At 47.8% G+C, this 17,475-nt stretch overlaps 1 protein-coding gene across 1 annotated transcript in view; it reads right to left on the reverse strand.

The window, feature by feature from the left end:
- The window catches only part of GAB2 (GRB2 associated binding protein 2), a 173,790-nt gene extending 159,416 nt beyond the window's left edge, over positions 1-14,374 (reverse strand). Inside the window, exons 1-2 of the mRNA XM_006022329.3 lie at positions 14,359-14,374; positions 13,726-13,774 (exon numbers count right to left, since the gene is read on the reverse strand). The gene's annotated coding sequence lies outside the window, so the exon portion shown is untranslated. The remainder of the gene's footprint in view (positions 1-13,725; positions 13,775-14,358) is intronic.
- Between the last annotated feature and the right edge of the window lie 3,101 nt (positions 14,375-17,475).

Genomic DNA, 17,475 nt, shown 5'->3' on the forward strand with positions numbered 1-17,475 from the left:
GCTCCGCCTCCCCGCGCCGACACCGGCCGGGCAGGTGCCGCCAGCTCCGCTCCGCCGCTGCACAGCCAGCCCCGGACAGGAGCCGTCCTGGGGAGCGGCCCGAAACAAGCGGCGGGCTTTAGTATAGGAGTGACTTCAAAAAACAACAAGCGTCCGCATGGGGAAATGCTGCCTGCCATGGATGCCCCTTTCCCTGGGGCAAATCTGCTCCCCCTGCACCTGAAGGAAGGGGCATCACGCAGGGGAGCATGCAGGGCATGGAGAGACTGCCCCAAAATACCGCCCCCCCCAGCATGACAGAAAAGTAGGGATCTCCACAGGAAGCTCTGCCTGGCATCAATGCCCCTTTCCCTGGGGCAAATCTGCTGCCCCTGCACCTGATGGGGAGAGACTGCCCCAAAATACCCCCCAGCAGGACAGAGAAGTAGGGATCTCTGCAGGAAATGCTGCCTGGCATTGATGCCCCTTTCCCTGGGGCAAATCTACTCCCCCTGCACCTGAAGGAAGGGGCATCATGCAGGGGACCATGCAGGGCATGGAGAAACTGCCCCAAAATACCCCTCAGCACCACAGAAAAGTAGGGATCTCTGCCGGAAGCTCTGCCTGGCATCGATGCCCCTTTTTCCCCGGGGCAGGCCAGGTTCTTTGGGTCAATTTTATTAGATCGATAGCTGGAAAATTTGTTCTTTGCAAGCTTTCCCCTTCTTCAGGCGTAGGGAGAGTCTGCAGTTGTTTTGTGCTCTCCTGGATGGGGTAGAAGGCAGTGTTTGCCTTTCCCTGTGGCAAATGTACTGCCCCTCCCCCAAAACAGGCTTGCTAGACACATCAGGCAGGAGGCCTCACTTCGCACGGCTAGATATTAGCAGAACTGCCCCCCAAAAAGGCCCTTGAAATGAGCTTTCCTGGGCTGGGGGGGACTGATAAAAACTGATAAAAGTGTCATATTCTATTATTGATTTAAAAAAAGGCCTCACAGAAAAGTAGGGCTGGCAAGGCCCTCCAAAGGGAACCCTGCCTGCTACCCATGCCCTTCCCCGGGGAACATTATCCCCCCTCCCCACTGAAGCACAGGGCTTTCCACACATATCAGGGAGGAGACTGAGCCTGGCACAGCCAGACATTAGCAGAAAAATAAGCCCCCAAAATAAAGCCCCCTGAAATAAGCATTCCTGGGGGGAATCGATAAAAGCGTCATATTTTATTATTGATTTTTAAATCCTGTCGCAGCGCCCGCTCGCAGGGGGGCTCAGCCGCCACCGGAGTCTCGGGCAGACTGCCCGGGGATCGTGTTACAGGAGAGGGTGTCGGTGCTGGAACGGGCGGCCCACTTTCAGAGCTGGAAGGATGGTCTGTCCCCATCGCCTCCCGGTTGAAGTCCCCATTAAAAGTCCCATTTGCAGCCGCCAGGAGCAGGCTGGGCCTTCCATCTTCATTATCTCTTCCCCACTCTCATTTATGAATTTTTAAATGGTCATAGATATGGTCACTGGAGAGGCAGTTATAAATGATTCATGGAAAGAGCGTGCACTGAGGGGCTTGGCCCTGGGAACGGTTCTGATCCCTGTTCTCTTGGTTCACCCCGTTTGCTGTGTCAAGTTACTGGCACAGAAAGGCCGTGATAGACAGGGTGCAAGGCTGGGATTTGAGATGCTTTGTTTTATTCTGTGGCTCTGCCACAATGCTGCTCAGGCAAGTCACGGCAGCTTGTGGTGCCTCAGTTTCCCTTTGCATCCTTTGCCAACTTAATGGGCAGGGACTGTTTCTCATCGTGTTTGGACAGCACCTAGCACAACAGAGCCTTGATGTTGGCTGGAGACTTACAAACAACAACCCTTGGCACTTATAAACACCTCTCACCCAGGGATCTTACATCACTTTAGAGTCAGTAATTAAATCTGATGCTGTCTCCTAGAGATATGTAGGACACCCATTTCTCAGATAGGGAAACTGAAAGTAGGCAACTTCATTTATTCATAAAGGCTACAATGGTTGTAGACTTTATTAACAGTTAAGACAAAAATCCTACAGGGCAGGTTATGCTGTTTGTTAGACACTGACAAAAATAGATTTTCAAGCTCCTAATGTTTCCTCTCCCGGGGACGAAACACAAGCACCAAAAAAAAAAAAAAAGGGATTTTCCCCTTTCATTGTCCAAATCAATGGATTTTGGATGGGGCCCTTAAAGTCAACGGGAATCTTTCCAAAGACTTCAATCAGTCTTTGGGGCAGCCCCCAAATCCCTGAAAGTACTGTGTGCTAAGCAGTCGGAGCAATGAAAACATGTCATACAATGTCATTACAGCATGTGTGTTAATGATTCATGAGCCATACTTCATACCGATGGGGTCCACTGTAACTGCCTTTAAATGATATCACAAAGCCAGTCTGGATTTTTTATGTTAACAAGTTTCAGGGTTGATGCACACCATTTGTTGTCATATACCATAGATTTATACAGGGTTAGAGTGGGGACAGTCATAGAATAAGGTATTCAGCACATTTTGTGATATTTTGTGGATTAATTATCCCATTCCCTTCCACTGTTTATATCCAGTTTGCTCAATTAGATTGCAAAATATATGCAAACAGCTTACTGCAAATTCCAGCACTCGAGATGCATGAATTTTTTTTTTTTCGTTTTTTGCCCATCCTTCCAGAGAAAAGCCTGCAAACATACATCTCAAAGACGCTCAAAATGGTGGTCATCTCTCCACCTAGATATGTTAGCATCTCTAAATGAAATATAAGCCCTGTGCAAAAAATAAAAACCTGCACGCTGGATGCAAAAATAAAATCCTCCAAGATCTTACTACTTGCCTGCCTGCCTCTGTGCTGTGACTCAGTATTGCAAGAGTGAGCCTAACACATAAATTTGGCATTGCATACATGCTTTATGAATTTGCTACATCTTTCAGGTATACAATCTCTATCCCAAAGTGCTTCCTAGTGTTAGACAAGAAAAAGCTCACCTTATAAGCAAGCAGATCAGTAAAGGTATCAACTGGATACCCATATAAAATGAATCCACCTCTGACCTGACAGCATTTCCAGCCATGCTGCTCTTATAACAAACAACACAGGCTGCAAGCTGCCCTCCTCCAAGCCAACAGTGAACCAAGCTCCTCCAGAGCTGGTAGCACTGGATCTGTAGAGGGCTTGAGCTAAGAAACCAGGAGCCCTAGCTGAAGACTCAAATAGCCCCAGATCTTCTGTGGATGGGGAAACATTGCAACCAAAAAGTTACACAAAGCTTTGGAAAATCAGTGATTGCCTGATCTGCAAGATCAGTGTTTGCAAGAGAGTAATTAATAAGGGAGAAAACTTGTGAGAAGGATGGATCTGATTCAATGCATTGAAGAGGTACAGGAAAAGTTCCAGAGATGGCTTTTCTAGCAAAGTCTAGGCACACTGCCAATAAGAATGAGACAGATTTTTCTTGTTTTTACCGCTGTCTTCAATTTCCTCCCGTGTTTTAAGTTGCACAGGAACTGAAATCGGTGTCTGGAAATCAGAGCTTCTATGAAACACCACCTGGCTGACTTCTGCTTTGTGCTTTGGAGTTATTTGTGTGAGGAGCTGCACCATCTATTGGAGAAAGCTGGAAGTGGCAGGCAGAATAACTCACCTTATTCTCCATTGGGTTATTGTTGTTTAAGCAATAAGGATAGCAATGCAGGGCATTTCCTGGCACTTAAGGACCAGCTGGGCAAAGTACTTGGGGCTATACATCCAGCTGGTCATTAATCCCCAGAAAATGTCCTATAGGGAGGGTGCAATTGGTGGGATAAACCTATATGCATTGGAGGAAACAAGACTTAAAACTGAGCCGTGCTGCTCTATATGGTATTTGCCTCCTTCCCTGTTTTGCTCACTATTCACATGGCTCCCATTGCAGCATGAGCTGCATGCCTTACAGCCATTAGTGAATGCACCTTCCCCAAATACCTCCCCGGAGCAGAGCTGGGCAGGAAACATTTTTCCAGATTTCAAACATTTTCCCTGTACCACAGTGGGTCGATCCCAGGACTTGCAAAATCTTTTGTCTCTCCAACAAGCAGAGCATCTCCCCTTACTTCCAAAACAGTCAACAGCCCAGTGCTTAGAGCACTCATCAGATACGGCAGATCTAAGTTTAAAGCCCACTCTATAGTAAAGGCTTGAACCTATTTCCCACATAGCAGGTCTAACCACTAGGCTATTGCCTAGGCTGGAGTTTGCATTTTCTCCCAGAGCTGAGAAACCTTTCCCAATTACTGGTAGTGTATAATTGTAACTGGCACATTCTCACAAAACATTTCAGATGAGATGACTTGGTGTTTTCTAATTAAAAACTTTTATTAGAAAAGTTGAAAGCAATTCTACTCAGGAGAAAAGGAAGTATTGGCCTGGCCTCACTGGACTGGAACTACGATAAAGTTACTATAAACATCCAGAAATGGAGTTATGATAGTGTGTCTAGACAGATAGGAGAAAGGGCACAGGACCAGGTTTACTAGAGAATTTAGGTGCCTATTTCGATTTTGAAAGATGCCTAGGGCTGAGACATCTAACTCCAAGTGAATTCAGTGGGACTTTTGGGCTGCTTTTGAAAATGTGGCCACTCAGTATATGTCTGATTAAGCTGAGGAGAATGGGGTAGAGAGAGCATGGCTCTACTCCAGCTTTCTGCTCCCCTGGCCTTGAACCAGTTTGGACTTAAAATGATCCCTGACCCAACTTGGAGACATGTCCAGGGTGCTCCAGATCATACCAGTTCCAGCACCCACACAGTGATCACTGGCCTGGCTGAGAATCAGGGGCCACACTGTATATTCTGCCTCAACCCATCCCAGAGGAAAGGGAGATGGGTGGGGATAGAGATGCCTAAGCTGGCTCTATAACAAATAAGACCTCTCATGTCTGGGACAATCCTTATCTGCTCATTTATGATAATTCTCCAGTGCATAGAGAATCATAGAGAAATACAACATCATAGAAAATCAATAGATAATCCAGAGGTTATCTAGTCCAACCCCCTCCCTGAGGCAAGATCACCCCTATCCAACCCATCCCATGCAAACTATAATCTAAACTCTACATAAGACTGCTGTCAACCCTGCCACAAGAGAAACCAACACCCTAACCTGCCACAGGTAAAGCAGGGGAAATATGGCAGCCAATGTTCTGTTTCTATTAAATGTTGTCAATATATGCTCAAGAGATCTGGGTAGAGGGCCATGCCACCCACCACAGAGGAAGGCAACCCCCCCAGTAAATACCATTACGACCATGGGGTAAAATTCCTTCTTGACCCCAGATATGGTGATCCGTCTGCCCCTGAGTGGAGAGGCAAGACCCTATAGCCAAGAACCTCCGACTGGTCCCAGCAGGAGCATTGGCACACCCGTCAAAGTTTCCAGCCCTGGCTGTAGGCAACACCCAATACCTCTTGAAGAAGGCTTAAAAATACCCTGACACAGAAAGGGCGGGGGCAGGGGCAACCCACAAAGCCCAGAAGCATAGTATAACATAGGCATTGCTATGCCTAGATCATCCCTGACCAGTCACTGTTCAACGTCTTCTTGAACACCTCCAGTGATGGAAAGTCCACAACTTCCCTAGGCTGTCTAGTCCACTGCCTCACTGTTGCAATAGTGAAGAAGTGTTGCTGGGTATCTGATCTAAACTTACTTTGCTCCAACTTCAAGCCATTAGTCTGTGTCCTCCTCTGCAGCAAGAGAGAAAAGGTGCTTTTCCTTTTCTTTATGGCACCCTTCAAGTATTTGAAGACTGCTACCAAGTCCCTTCTTAAGCGCCTTTTCCACAAGCTGAACATGTCTAGCCCCTTCAGCCTCTTTCCAAGGCCTTTATTATCCTTGTTGCCCAACTCTGGACCCTCTCTAAGTTCTCCACATCCTTTTCAAAATGTCGAGCCCAGGACTGCACACAGTACCCCAGAGGAGGCCTAACCAATGCTTAGTAGACAGGCACGATCATCTCCCATGTCTCGTACCTCATGCTTCTACTGATGCATCCCAAAACTGCATTCACCTTTTGGGAGGCTTCAGCACACTGCAGACTCGTATTGAGTCTGGGATCTACCAAGACTGCCAAGTCCTTTTCCATTACAGATGCAGCACAAAGCAGCCACATAGATCCAAGGCCCATATCCTCAAACGAATTTAAGTGCCTGACTCAAAAATAGAAATCAGTGAGAGCTGGCACCCAAACACCTGTGAGGCTCCGGGCTTAAGTGCCTTGCCTACATATTGTGTCAAAGCCAGGACTTGAACCCAGTTCTCCTTACTCTCAGTCAGCTGCTCTAGTTATGCTGATAGACATTGGTCACCTCCTTTACATACATCGTAGACATTGGTCTCCTCCTTTAGCTTGTTTCCAAATTCTGGAAGAAACTAGGAGACCCCAGTGATGGGCACCAGACTGGATAGGACCACAGGACCATCCTTCCTCTCATGAGATGTGCACAACCTCCAGCATCAGCAGCCATTTTCCCTGGGCAGATGGAAAATTAATGGTGGGGACATCAGCTATTGAGATGGCTTGAAACATTGGCTGAGATACTGGTAGCTCAGACACTTTGCGGGGGACTGAATACAGAAGGGGACAAAAGGGGTCTTGCAACCAATATTTAGGCTACATACACTGCCTCAGGCTTCCTGATGTGGACAGTAGGTGAGGTGAAGCCATCTCTATCTGACAACTGTAATGTAGAACTAATGGCTGTGGGCCACTTGGTAGTGTCACAATTTGCCAGTGTGGCAGGGAGGCCGAGGACTGGATACACTGACCGTGAACGGAAGTATCCCCTGCCGGGCAGAGTTCAGCTAGTCTTGACCACAGAGCAACGCCGCATGCCAACCAGACCCTGCTTGCTGGATCCAGCCACAGTGGGATCCAGTGCACAGGACCATATAATCCAGCCCACCGGGCTCCCCATAGGTCTGGAAATTCAGCAGGAGAGTGATAGCAGTGTTAATTGCTGCAGACTATAGCAATTAACACTGCCACCGCTTCTGGACCTGGAGGGAGCACCATGGGCTGAGTGACACGGTTTTGCAGGACAGCTCTGACCCAGGGGGTATAAGTTGAGCACTACTGCTCTAGTGTATCAGTATCGCTCTTTCTGTGTGTAGCCCTGGGTTTAACGGGGCCAGGCTGAGGCCCAGTCCTGCTCCCCTCCCTATATTGAACAGTCTGCCTTCTTAGTCACTTATTTCAAATCATCATCACTGATAATAAAACAAATCTCTAGCTATCAGTTTTCCCAAGCTTTGGCTCAGCTTTCTGCCTGGTTCTCAGCCTTGTTGTGAACTGAATTCATACTCCAGATCCAAGTGTTTCCACCTAGACTCAGATCCAGCTGTGGCTCAGTCTAATTTTCCCTTGTAATGTTTTCACAGGAAAAAACCCAAGTTGCTATGTAAGTTTGCTTCTCTTCTTAGGGCAGAAAACAGTGGCAACAGGGACTAATGGGGAGGCCATTGGATCAGGGAACCAGGAGTCCTGGGTTCATTGCCATTTGCCAGTGATCTTGAGGGTGAAGGCCATTTCATCCTTGGTCTAGAGTAGTTGGGACAGTAAGCTTGATGTCTGTACAGCCCCTACCTAGTGAGGCGCTGATCTGAGCTGGGTTGGCTGGGTGCTAATGTACAAATCACAACAGAACAGGAAAGGAAAATCCCAGCAGGGTTTGCCTATATTTGTTACTGACCCTGGTAGGCTCTCATATCCTTCAGCACTACTCAAGAAGCAGATGGTGCTCTAAGAATCCAGCCTTTATCCTTCTGACAACCAGCAAGGCCTGCCTACAAGTGATCACAAGGAGTTACTTCACCCCAAGCTAGGAGCTGCTGTCTGGCTTTTCAGCATAATTGGATGTAATCAAGTTTAATTTCGTTGGTGCAGTAACTCTGAAGACTTTTGTAACTGGATTACTGTCGGCTGAACGATCATGTGCCATTACATTTGCTGGTCAAAACAGAAGCCAGAATAGAAACAGATGTTTTTCCTTTTCCTTTTTTTTTTTTCCTTCCCAGTGACACCCCTTCAGGATATGAGGTTGCACTGTATATAATGAACTAAAAATTCTATTAGAAAAGGAAGTAGATGCTGTCAAATTGCATTCGGGCCTCTCCTAAAAGGCGTAAATTATGTAGCAAATGCATCCCTATGTTTGTTTCCAATAATATCCCAAGCTTGGGTCTCACAGCCAAAAATATCAAAGAAGTTTACAAATAGTAATTAAGCATCACGAGCTCTGTAGCACGTAAACATTATTACCTACTTATCCAAATGTGGAAACCGAGGCTGGAGTGGTTACGTGATACTCAATGTTCATTAAATGAATCACTGACTGATAATGAAGATGTCCTGCGCGCTGCACCTTTCTGACACAGGGAGAAACCCAAGGAGGCATGTGTGCGCACAAGCGTGGTGAGGTCTTCAGCAGCAGGGGCCGGTAGGTAGGGGTCTACCCAACTAGAGGAGGCAGCTGGGGAGATCATGGGACTGGCTACCATTTTCGTGGGCTGATCGTGGCAGGCCCCCCCATGCCTCCAACTGGCTGAGGGACTCCGATGGCCCTGGCCCTCACTGCTGATTGGCTGCGAAAGCTGTCCATCATGCGGCCTTGCCCCTTGCCACCAATTGGTGGAGAGGGGCGGGGTCAGCAGCCGTCTTGGGCTCCCCTTCCTGCCAACCACCCCACGGCAGGCTGCGCAGCTGGGCTGTAGCACCATGAGGACTGCTGGCTCTCTCTGGGGATCTAGCATTTTATTTTCTGTAAGGTTCCCCCCCTGCAGATTTCACAGGCATTGCCCAATTTCGTGGGCAATTTGAGGATTTCTGCAAAGTACATGAAACTGCAATTTTGGTAGGTCCCTACCCATAGGTCAGGGAACACTACTAACCGTTGTCACAAAACTACCTGCGTCTGTCTCTAATGGCGTGAGGTTCAGACCTGCCTCAGCTCCTCTGAAGCAAAGCACTAAACTCCATGAGAAAGCTGATTCTCATGACGAAACCAGCCACATTTTGCAGATTCCAGGGCTTATGATTTTTTTTTTTTTTTTTAAGAAAGACAAAAATAGATTTCAGATACTGGGAGATGTGACAGACTGAAGCTGGAGGCAGACACATTCAAACTAGAGCTAGGGCCCACATTTTAAATGGTGCTAGGGATGTGACAGAAATCATTGGGTGAAATTCTCTGGCTTGCGTCACATCAGGATCAGAAGAGATGATCAAAACTGTCCCTTTCCACCTTAAAATCTATGAGCTTGGTACCTCTGTTTCTGGGTGTCCAACATGACTCACCTTAACTGAATGCAAGTAAGGGCTCAGTACACCCCCACAAAAGAGTCCCTTTATGATGGGCACCCAAAAAACAGAGGCACCAAAATGGCTATTCATCTTTTTTTCAAATTAAGGCCTCGTTCTTGAGAAGAAGCTGGGCATTCAGATGCTTCTCTGAAAAAATAGACTTCTGTCCATCTTACGTGCTGCCCTACAACTTCACACCAGCAAGTCAGTCTGAACACTAAAGAAGCCACTTAGACTGCCATTAGTCACAGAATAATTCATTGGTAACACATAGCAACTGCATAACGATCTTCACTCATACACCTCTGAGTGATGGAGACGGTTAGTATCACCATGCCTGTCTTACGGGATGGCAAACCAAGGCACAGAGAGGCCAAGCAACTTGCTCAAGGTCACATCGCACAGCAGTCAGTAGCAGAGGCCAAGTCTCTGGACTCCTTGCCCTATGCTGTAGATCCCTTGTAGCTGAGTAGGAGGCCTGCATACACATATCTCTTTTTGGCCAGATGGACCTTTTTGAGTTTCCAATGGTCTATAAAACAAATGTTTAATTATCCTTTAGCTGTGGGGAGGGTTCAGCATGATCTGTTGTCATGATCTAGGATAGCAGCTTGCATTTAAAGACCCAAATCAGGGATCAGAGCCATGTGATGAAAAGCCCCACGGAGTTTACAGTCTAATCCTGCTATGCAAGTAATTAAAGAGGTTCTTTACAAAACATGTGCACGTGGTTGGTTTGACAGCTGAATCCCTATACACCCACAAGTCACCATAAAATGTAATAGGATTTGAAAGTGCTGCCCATCTCATCTACAGCCACCTCTTGAACAAGGGTCTTACATGTGACTTGCACCAATTTTGAAGTGGCTAAGATCTGTAGACTCATAAGGGGATGGAGTGGGTCACCCTTCCCACCTGATAATGGTCAGAGACAGACATAAGAAGAATTGGGTAGCATGCAGCCAAATTTGCAAGCAGGTGTGTAGAGCCCCTCATCAATGCCAATGTCAAGCAGGCATGTTGTTGAGCGTTTGAACACAGCTGGTAACCATTTATATCTGGCAAGAGTGTTCCAAAGTGTGTACCAGAGCTTCTCTCTCACAGCCCTCCCAAGCCCGACACAAGACCTAGCACATCATCCAGCACAGGCGTGCTAAATGCTCTGCAAAATTAAGATACTTTGGCCAGATTTTCAGCTGGCTTCAGTGATCTATTCTACACTGATTGCCACCAGCTGAGGATCAGCCCCTGGGCAACTTCACTGGGAGAAAAGTGCTCTGAGCTCAGGGAGAGGAGCACTCTGACTTTCTAGCCCTCCCTGTGATTCTGTTTCCCTTCATAGCCTCAGGCAAGTCACTTAGCATGTCCCTGACATCACCTGCACTAGCATTTTGCTTCAGTTTCTCCGCTGTTGTCTGAAGACTTCCAGTGCAGCCAGGGTTTGAATTACACTTTGACTTGATGAGGGGAGGGGGGGTTGCAAAAAAAATAAATTAAAACAGTTCATTCATTAACAAGTCCACCTAAGTGAAGGAGCAGTCCAATCGGAGACCTCCCAATTTATGATTTTCAAATTTTACAGGGGGCTCTCGGCACTTATGGGGGGGGGCTGAGCCCCCCCCCTGGAGCTCCCCCTTAATTTGCACCCTGAGTACAGCTGCACCAAAGCTAGCGGGAGCAGACAGGCCACTAGTTTTTAAGCTGTCTAGACTTGCTCTAAGCCAATATAACTACTGACAGCTGGCCTTCAGCACCGATTCCACCAGCAGATGCAGCACCGCTAATGCAATGCTCTGAGATGCAGGGAAAAATGCTATTGTGCATGGACCTTTGTCTTGGTAAAACATGCCTGACAACTCTACCTCCTATCAAGGCATCTAGTTTAACAACAACACTAAGCACTTCAGCTAGGCTTAGCATCTTCAAAGGGCTCCACGGACATTGCCTAATTAACACTCAAAATCCGTGGAAGTGTTATTCTACAGCCCTTGCTTCTCTAGAATGGGATTATGCTTTTTTTGCGGCTTTAAATGCCACTTGGCTTGAAAATCAGAGTAGATTCTAAAAAGTCAACAAAGAGACTTCAGCAAGGAGGCTGGTGACTCAGACCCAGTTACAGCAACCAGCGTTGCAACTTCACTACGGACAGAAGTGACAATTTTCACTGGATCTGGCCACAGAAAGCAGTTTATAGCTGTGACCAAACACAAGTGCACAGCTGCAAAGAGCTCCAAAAATGGCTGAACCGGTGAAAAACTGATCCCTCATTGCATGAGGTATGGGATAAAGACATTTCAAAATGTAGTGTCTTTTGTAACTTGTGTCTGCAGAGCTCCCAGCCTTTGGTGTTTTCAGAATGGGAGGGAGAAAAAGGAGCAGAGGGAGTTCAGTGTTTTCAGCCTCCATGGTGGGAGCTGCACTTCTGTCAGCACCCAATTTTATGACTGGTTAGTTACTATCAGGGTGTCAAAAATATGCCTTTTTCCTCCATCTCAAACCCTACTTCCTGTCTTTTCCCTAGTGAAGATGAGGCCTAATGGGCTGGAAGAGTAAACTCCTGGCCAGCTTGACACTTCCTTAAAATGCAGAATCAGATAAATTAACCCAGGCCCAATGTACCTGCAGACTGAGACCAGCGCTATCATCCCAGCCAGTATCATCTCTTTGTTTTCTGTCTTAGTATCCGTCTGCTGTCACTTGTACTACACTTATGTTAAACGAGACCAGTTACAAACATTGTACATCACTTCTAAGGGAGAAAACGAGGGTTACCATATGTCTGGATTTTCCCGGATATGTCCTCTTTTTGGGCTCTCTGATTTCCATCCAGGTGGTTTTCTGAAATAAATGTCCAGGATTTTGCTCTGCTCCACTGGTGGGAACAGGGGGAGGGCTATTGGAGGCAGGGGGCACCATGTGCATCTGCAGGTGCATATGCAGGTGGCTGGCATGCAGCTTGGCAGGGGGGTGGGAGCAGCCTTGGCAGCTGGATGCAGTTAAGTCTATGGGGAGCGGGGGTTGGAGGGCTTAGGGACCGAGGGGGGGAGCAGGTGCCTGCTGGCACTGGGGGATGGTGTCCATGCTCTAGGGCTACGGCAGGGTACAGGGATAGGGGGGAAGTGCGTGCCCCTCCAGGAGCAGAAAGGGGCTAGGGGGCGCTTTGGGGGATCTGCACAGCCAGGCTAGTGCCCGTGGTCACAGGGGAAGGTCACCTGGGAGATGCTGCCCAGGGGGTGGGAGAGAGGCGTAGCCCGACCACCTAGCGCAGCGCAGGAACCCCAGCCCAGAGCGGGGGGGTGCCGCAGGCCTCTCCTTCTCCCTCCAGCCTGTGCTGGGGCTTGACTTGCTCTACTGCTGTGAACAAGGTACTTGCCTGGACCTCAGCTGATGTTTGTTCAGTTCTTGGCTCTGCCACAGATTTCCTTTTAAACAGGGACAGTTATGATCCTCAAGTCTCACCCCTTGAATTTCACCCAATAATTTCTGAATCAAGCCAATAACAACATCCGGTTGAGGTACTGCATGTCTTTTAGCAAGGCATCTTTTTCCCACGCTTCCTCTGCTTTGTCTAGTTTGACAGAAAAGACCATCACTTTCCTGGTTGTCAGCACAGCGCCTAACACAACGGACCCCCAATCTCTGATGCAGTGTCTAGACACAACTGTGCTGCATGAAGTGACAATCACAAAACGCGGAGGGAACGCAATGTCCGGGAGCTCCAGGTCAGACCCGCTCTTAGACAAGCGCTGAAAATACTGTGGAACATTTCTGCAAAAGTGCGTGCACCTCCTGACCATCTGCATCACCGAAGGTAACATCACAATCCTTCAAAAGGGCACTGCTTTGCAATTGCCAAAAAAACCAGAACAATGCTTCACCATCAAGAAGTAACAATATCTCATTTTTTGTGCCTTTCATAGCTTTGGCTAGGTCTGAGAATATGACAACACAGAGTGTTTACATAAAATATCTCCTTTTCCTGCTCCAGACCTGTTTCCAAAGGAGAGGCAAAGACTACAGCAACAACCAATATCAGTTTTAATGGCACAGAAGCCTCTTTTACTGTTTGTCTGCCTTTCACAAACACCTACCCTTTGCTCTAGGCACCCCTTGATAATTCTTAAACCCACATGAAAACAGATCATCACTCTTGCAATCCTGCTCCCACAACCACCCAGCAGGCAAAACCATCTGTGAGATCTCCCCATCACAGCCTTATCACTGTGGAAAACAAATGGGTTTTGATGGTCTGTAACTTAGACCAAGCAGGGAAGTATGTGCCAAAGCAATGCATCTTGTCAGCTGCCCCCCAGGGGCTTGAGTGCAGCCTGCCCTGTCAATGGGTGGCATAGGGTGTAAGCTCCCTGGGGCAGGGACAGTGTCTGCTCCACATTTGTACAGCACCTGTCACAATGAAGATCTGGTCTGTGACTGGGGCTTCCAGATGCTGCCCCTACAAATAAATACATGAGTGAATTAAGATGAGAAGGCAACTATTCTGGTAAGCTCCAAGCCATTAAGTCCCCTAAAATTTTCAGGGGAGGGGGAAAAGCTCTCCCCCCACCAAATTTAAAATGGAGTTTTCCAAGATCCTCCCCTGGATTGTATGAAAAAAACACAATAGCACCATCTCTACACCTGTCCCAATCATGATTTCAGCATTCCTGAAAATACCTGCCTTTACTGAGAACCCCAGTGAAGTTTAGTATGTAGCTGCTCAAAGTTCATAGCCTTATTTTTACACCATTAACTCCTCTCCCCAGGTTTCTAACCAAGCAAATCTTGGGGCCAAGTAATCAGACAGATCAGTGCTATCCCTCCAGACCCTGCACTGCTGTCAAACCTGAGGAGTACCAATACTGATTTGTCCTGCTCACTGGTTTGCTTTTTAACACTTTGACTGCAATCACTAACTCAGCTGGAGATCCAGGACTCGGAGACCAGCGCCTTTCCTCCTCTGTGCAAACACCTCCAGTTTAACCTCCACATGCATGTTAAAAACCAATTCCAAGGTGTAAATAATAAAGACGCTCTTACTTGGAAAAGCAGTAAAGTCGTATCTTGCTGCAGCCAGTAAATGAAGGCAGGTTTTAAAGGAAAATACTGCAAGGGAACAATGCAATCAGTTCCAAGAGATTCTCAGCGCGTTTCCCTGACTATAAAGGCAACAGGAACGGCCTCCCCGACTCTCTAGATTAACTTCCTTTCTTTCTGAGATATGAGATGCGAAGGAAATGCATGACATTCCACATGGAAATCCCAGGGAAAACAGGTCACATGCCTTGGCAATACCCACTAGCATTATGTAAGCTGCACAAGATGACCAACACCATCCTTGGGAGGAGGAAAACTCTGGCACTCGCTCTAATGGCAAATCAATGTGTAATGGAGTAAGCCTCCATGACGATGAAAGCTGTGCTCTCTGCAACTCCTGAATGCATAGGAGCAAGTCGTAACATCGGCCCTAGCAGCACCACCATACAAGCCCCAGCCCTGGTCACAGGCTTCCCTCTTCAGCTTGCATAGATATACGCTGTGGATTGCCCCCAAGCTCAACCAAGCTCTTCCTCTACCTCGCAACCCCCAGCCTTCACCTCTCCCAAATTTATTCATCGTTAGAGATGGCTCCAACCACTTCCCCAGGCAGTCAGGCCTATGATCCAGGCACTGCTGCTTCTCCCTACAACCTATTCAACCTTGTCCACCCTGCAGTCTTGTGCAGGGATAGAAGTGCAGGCTGGAAGGCATCTCCAGCTCTCACAGACAATAATCTCTTGCAGGCCCTCAGCATCACATGCCTTGACAAATATCGCCGCCTCCTTTCTGGCTGCTCCAGTGCCAACCATGCTGCAAACGCAGTGAAAAGGCGGCTGTCAGGATTTTCCTGTCTGGCTCATTCTGAACATGCCCTCACACTATTTTCCTGGCATCCTCCACCAGCTCCATATCCTCCACCTCAAGCACAAGTTCCTTGTCTTTGTCTTTAACTACTTAACCCCCAATCTACAAACTTGCTGTCCACCAAGCACCGCCTTCACATTGCCACTGCCAGCAGCCCAACACCTGTTAAATGCCAACCAGCAAGCTCAGATTTTCCTTCCGACCGAGCGTGGGGGACCAATCTTTTCTCAGATGTTAGAAGTTAGGGGCTGGAAGGCACCGTACAAGATCATCGGGTCCGGCCCCTCATGGAGAGACCCTCTTTCTATTCAGTTCACTCAGTGACTGCAACTGTGGTGGTCTGGTCATTTTGTAATGACCTTGGCAAAGAGCCCTCAGGAGGCTACTGAGCAATGTGCCAGGCAGGGAGATGTTTGGTGACAGGCCCCCTTTTCACATCTTCAAAGGAGCAATTACAAAACTTAACTGTGGGTCCAAAACCCCATGTAGTCAACAGAAATCCCCGAATCAACATTAAACACGGCAAGATGACATGGGGAATTCTGATATACAAAGGACTCTTCAATGCCCAGCAAGGGACACTGGCTTTGTGGCACTTATCTGTATGGCCATGGTGCCCACGAGCCCGAGTCAGGAATCTCACCTCCATACTCGGTACAGCCACTGCCAGTGTTACACTGCGACATACACACCGGCAACATCCAAGCATGGATGACATTATCAGTGTGCTACTACCCAATCACCACTTTTCATTTCTCTTTCACCTGCTTTGGGCTGTTTTGCATCCATTTTACAATTTGCACCAGGGCCTTTAACATGAATACCCAATGGTTTTGAGGTGGGTTTTTTTTCATGTACTATTCATTTGGCAGCAAACCAGAGACACGGTGCAAGTTTTCCAGTAATTAATTTGCATGGTTATTTTCCTAGGATCTTTGAACATGTATTTACCAACTGCCTCTCTCTCAATGCAGTGGCAGGGTATTGGTGGTATCCTCATCTCTCCTGCAATTGCCTTATGGCATGTGGTATTTCAGGGGTCCGCAGGCCATGGCTGACCTCTGATGCTATGTAATTTGGCTCATGGGTCTCCCCACAGACCCTGCGAGGAGCTCCGCAATCCATTGCCCTGCTAGATCTGATGAGCACGGCGGTGCAGGATCCAATCCTGGCATGCAGGGGCTGGGCAAGGGCCCGATCCCAGCCTGGCAAGGGTGGTAGAGCCACCAAAACCTGATCCCAGGCAGGTGGAGGCAGCATGGAGCCCCACACTGCTCCCACCCAGCCAAGATCAGGCCCCATACTGCCTCCACCCGGTCAGAGCCTGATCCAGCCCTGCGCCATTCATCTGGCCTGCGTAGTCAAAATCTGTGAGCACCACTGTGGGGGAACGTTGTTGGTGTTTTGGCTATTGTGCCTTGCAGTTGTATGAGAGGAAGCAGCAATTTGGGGGAAATCCCTTAGTTAAGTGGTTGCCTGCAAATACAGGGGACTGGATACAATGGGCCAGGAGACCCTTCCCATCCTATGTTGCCATGTTCCTGCATAAATTAAAGAGAAACCTTCCCTCAGAGCACTCACAGGTTCAGAGGATGACCCTGTCTGGAAGACCAGAGGGACATGTCCCCACCTTGCAACTTTTGAACCTTGAGTTCAACTGCCAGCTCAGCCTTTTTTTTTTGCGTGACCCTGGACCAGTCTCCTAACCTGTCCGTAGTTCCCATGTGTAACATGGGGATGACTGTTCTCCTACACCACGTAAGGCTGTTGGGGAATGCTAACGGCTGCAAGAGTTCAGCTCCTGCAGAGAAGAAAACAATTATCTCATAAGGCTGCAGCTTGTGTTAGCTGCAGGGCATTTTCGAAATGTGGGTAAATCTTGTTTGGCCAACTGAAGGGGTAATACTTCCTCCAGAAACATTTCAAAGCATGTGCTAGCTTCTGAGCCCCAGATACACTCCCACTTCACAGAACACTTCTTTCTTCCCATGCAAATGCATTCTCCTTAAGACAGCATGTGTGGCTCGGCTCTTCCACGCTCTGCCTCTCTGGGTGTGGTGCAAAGTGAAGCAAACATTGTTGGGAACAGTGAATCCAGTATCTGTGCAAGCGATCAGACTCAATAATCTTTGAGGTCCCTTTTAATTCTGATTCTCTGAAGGATACAGATGCAGGCTTGTCTGAAGAAATCACCGTGATGATGAATACTGTAATATTATGACCAAAGAAACTGCAGGGGAAAAAAGACTACCA

This window comes from Alligator sinensis, unplaced genomic scaffold (assembly GCF_000455745.1).
Source record: "Alligator sinensis unplaced genomic scaffold, ASM45574v1 scaffold1089_1, whole genome shotgun sequence".
In the NCBI taxonomy this organism is placed as follows: Eukaryota; Metazoa; Chordata; order Crocodylia; family Alligatoridae; genus Alligator; species Alligator sinensis.